Below are 5008 nucleotides of genomic sequence, written 5' to 3'. Positions count from 1 at the left end.
TTGGTCCAAAATTGTTTAGATTAGAAATTATATATGATCCCTTTTTTATGAGCTTGTACTACTACATCCTGTTGCTGTATGTCGAGGATGTGTCAACATGTTAACATTTTGTATAATATGACTGAGAATTTTTCAATTACATCTTCCTTGATTCTTTTTATGAAACTGCTAGAAATGATGTCTGATCCCAGGCAACTTGTTCTCATGTGCACAGTTATGTAAGTACATTAGCAATGCAGCACACTGGCATTTTTCTTTGCTTATTGTGAAATATGCATATTTTTTCTGCAATCATATGTCCTGTATTCGGTGGCTTTACCAGTCAGTCTATAGTCTATTGTTAATATTGCATTCATAATTTTCTCTTTCAGATTTCTGGCATAATTAAAGAGCACCTTTTTATGACTTTCAGGCATTGAGGCAAAAATAAGCTGATGGCTGGATATGGAAAATTTGAAAAAAGAACTAGGTTATGTCTGCACTTTATTTAACCTACACTTGTTTTAGAGCTGCTATATTTTTTTTGAAGCCAGACAGTGCTTTTTTTGCATGTGCTATTGATTTTGAGGTTTGATTTTTTTTTTGTTTTTATTACTGAATTTACCTTTATGTTTGTTCCTTACAGCTAAGTATCCTTGAATGCAGAAGTTAATATCAAAGGCCTCACTAACAGAATATTGAACAGACTTATCTTGCTCATTGAGAAGAATATTTCAGTTAATTTTCATACATATGTTATGTATTGCTTCATAGTTTGCATTGGAAAACCCTGGGATTCAAGAAGCCTGCGCCATGCGCCGGAGTAGCATCGGCAATCTAGCACCAAATATGGCCACTGAGCGATTCAGGTAAGAGCTGTTTCCACATGCACTACCAGCGTACGCCAGAGCTGGGCAGCTCCCAGTGCATGTATGCTAATTACCCCATGTGCAGCAGTGTAGCATGCAAATGAAGGTGTATAGAGATTCATGAAGTGGTGCAGGTGTAGAGTAAACATGTAGAAATGTAAACCAAAAAAAAACGGTTTACATTTTGTCAAACATAAAATCAGAGCCATGAAAGCAGACCAAACTTAAGTATTATAATGTTAATATATGCCAGTGGATAAATATATAGCCAGTGGCATAAAACAACATGCACAACATATAAAAAAATAACATTTAATGTCATGGCCACACCTATGCAAAGTAAAACCACAGTGCATCGATGCACAAATGGGATCACAAGGAACATATATTTAGATGTCATAAAACTGTAATGTAACACAATTCAGGATATCCCATAATAGTCACTGGCACGCATGCTACACCACAACCATGGCACAAGGGTTGCTAAGGGTCTGTGACAGTGTTCCATGTGGTAACTATGAATTAGCAGTCAATGCCATGCAAATGAGTCAAGTAATACTGAATCGCAAACACCCCGCCGATGTAAGGATGTACCACACGGCATAGCGTTACAACACTGAGGAGTGGCCTGGAGGTAAACATGACATCAAGAGAGGGGCGCACCACCGTAGCTGTAAGCACACTGGATCATTGCTAATCCGTGTTGCGTGTTGCTAAGGAAAGCCGCAGGGTAGGGGTGTGGAAGTAGCCATAGCTTTGCTTAGCTCAGAGCACACAAGGTAACCAAAAGTTCATGTGAACGTGGATGAAAACGTGTACAAAACCCAGTAAACGGCTGTGCACAGTGCACACCACAGCTGAAACAGGAAGGATACAGGAAGACAATAAGGAAATGCTGCAGCATGATAATTGGAGTACAAATGAATAATTAACACCTAGAAACTCACAGTGGGCCATAGACAACAGCTAACAAGGATGCTAGCAGCTACCTGTAGAACAGAAAAGGAGAGGTGCCGTACAGCAAAGTAAAGAGAACTGTTACAGCAGAACAAAGCAAACTTGCAGTAGGTCAGCTACATAACACATTTTCCAAAATAATCCTGGGTTGTGGAAGCACAAAACAAGAAAGGTGGCAGCTGGATGCATGCCTGACAATGGGAGGGAATTGGGTTGAAAATAGAAGTAAAGGGCAATAGATGAATCACGGCAGACAAGCGTAAGTCAACACCAAAGGCCCCACAATAGCAGTACCTGCTGTAAAACCAATAATTAAGATACCCTGCAGCTGGAATAGGACAAACACACCCAATTATACCAGCATCATCCATTGCACAATAGTATAAGGTGTAAAAGCCCCACACACACACTTGTGTATTCCCAGACACTCTGCACCATTGGTGTATACAGACAGGGAACTTTTAATTTGTATATATTAGGGGCTGTCATAGCTTTGATTCACCAGCATGTGTTGGAGACTGACAGTGGTGTGGAAGATGAAGCTGACAACCAGGTCAGGCACTGGAGGAGGAGAAGAGTGTTCAGACCCAGGGTAACCTACCAGGGGCTACATGATCTGGAGATAGTAGAGCATTACAGCATGGACAGGGACATCCTACAGCAACTTGTGGAGCTGTGCTGGCCATGCCTCAGAGCCAGAAGTAACAGAGGGGAACCCATCCCAGTGGACACAAAGGTATGTGTAAGCTTGAGAATACTAGCCACAGGTACCTTCCAAAGGCCAACTGGGGATATCATGGGGATCATACAGCCATCAGCATCCAGGGTACTCCACCAGTTCCTGGATACCATGTTACCACATGCCAATGAGCACATATACTTCCCCCGAATGCAGGAGGAGTTGGCCAACAATATGCGTCTCTTCCACCATGTGGCAGACTACCCGGAGGTACTGGGTGGAATAGACTGCAGGCACATACACATCAAGTCACCACCCGGTGAGCAGGGTAGGCACTACATAAACCACAAGGGATTCCCCTCCATCAACTGCCAGGTCATGTGCAATGCCCAGAGCATTATCATGGATGTGTGTGCTGGCAGCCCTGAAAGCTATCACGACTCCCACATCTGGCATGCCTCACAGCTGTATCAGATATTTGCCAGGGGGGACATCCCATATGGACACCTGGTGGGGGATGCTGGCTATGCACTGGAACCGTGGATGATGACTCTCATCAGAAATGCACACGCAGCCACGCAAGAATGCCATAATGAGGCACCAGCAGAAACCAGAATCATCATAGAGCGCATGTTTGGGATGCTGAAATCACAGTTCCATTGCTTGGACTTATCTGGTAGATCATATTTTGATTGATACATTCAAAAAGAATATACCTTGCTACAAACACTTTATAGATGATTTGTTTATTGCTTGGAGAGGGGGGTTGGAGTCCCTTGAACCTTTCTTGCTTTATATAAACAGGGTTTGTACGTATTTGAAATTTACTTCAGTTTTGAATGAGAAAAGTATTTCATATTTGGATGTAGTAGTGTATAAAGAAAATGGCAAGTTAGCTACTAAAATTAATAAAAATAATGTACAAAACAATGCATATTTACACTTTTCAAGCATGCATCCCAGATACATGAAAGAAAATATTGTCAAGGGTCAAATGATGAGGCACATCAACTCACTTTAGATGATGCTGATTTTATTAAAGAGAGCAAAGCTATATGTAACAAGTTTGTAGCTAGAGGCTATTCAAATGAATTAGTGAGAAGTAAATTTAGTGAAGTTAAAAAAAGTAGAGAAAATCTAGAAGTTTTCTCTAAGAAAAATACTAATAATGACTTTGGAACTGCTATGCAAATATCAAGTAGTGTAGATTCGAAAGCCATCAAACAGATTATCAGAACAAACTGGAAAATTCTGAAGAGCAGTGAAGAAGTACTAGAAGCAGTTGGTAATGGTCCATGCTTTCTGTACAAAAAGGAAAAGAGTTTTAAAAACTTTTTCCAAAGCAGTTTGAATCCCAGGTCTTTTAGTACATGAGGCAGGATGGAAAAGTGTTTGACATGCAATTTCTGTGATTTAATTTATGAAGGAGTCAGTGAATTGTTATTAATGATGTAAAAATATCTCCAAACTAGAGATTTGTTACAACAAAATTTCTAGATTTGCTACAGGCGTCAAATCCTCCTCACACCATTGCAATTCCCTTCATTCCCTTAACTGGCTTGAACTGCCCAACCTACTTGACTTTCACCAACTAACCACAGCACACAAATTAGTATTCCAACCCTCAAACTGCCCGGCACTATTCAACATACTGCAACCGTATTCCCCTCCCACACCTCTTAGATCCTCTCACCAAAACCTGCTGACCATTCATAAACCCAAGCGCCCAGCTGGCCAGCTACTCTTATCCTGTACCCTAGCAAAAAAATGGAACTCTCTTTCCACCAGCCTACGGACCTGCAATAACCTCAGTAGCTTCAAATCTCAACTTCATTCCTACTACTTACTTAACAGGAAATGCAACTGCTCTCTTCCTCCTTTGCCTCTCAAACCCTCCTCTCTCTTTACCCCTGGCTAACCTCTCCTTACTTCTCAACCTCTCCTCTCCTAACCCACTCTTAATTATTAATTTGTTTCTTATAACATATTACTTCCACCAACTTCTATACTATATACTCTCTTCTTCTGAACTATTTGTTCATTCTGCTGTTTGTTTATCACATTGACATTGAATCAAACTGTTTGTGTCCTTTGTTTGAACTTTTTATTATGTACTATGTATTTTTTATGGTTTACTATTGAAAATGCGAACGGCACTTGGGCGACAGTCGGATAGTCGAACATATAAGGTCGTAAACAAGGATGTCGAAGACAAAATAATCAATCTAGGAACGGTTTTAACATGGGTCGAGGTAGGTGTTCAGTATTATTCCCTACTACAAACATCTTCCCTACCTCGACCCATGTTAAAACCATTGCTAGATTGATTATTATGTCTTCGACATCCGTGTTTACGACCTTATACGTTCGACTATCCGACTGTCGCCCAAGTGCCATTCGTATTTTCAATAGTAAACCATTTTTTATACTATGTATGTTTTACTTTGATTTTAAAATGTATCTAATTAGATTTGTGGAGCTTTTCTCCCTGGGCCTCCACTGAAAACGGGCTCCCTGAGCCCAG

Source organism: Protopterus annectens, chromosome 4.part0, assembly GCF_019279795.1.
Source record: "Protopterus annectens isolate FY-2018-M chromosome 4.part0, PAN1.0, whole genome shotgun sequence".
NCBI classification, from domain to species: Eukaryota; Metazoa; Chordata; order Ceratodontiformes; family Protopteridae; genus Protopterus; species Protopterus annectens.
Note: the sequence above shows the minus strand (reverse complement) of the source record.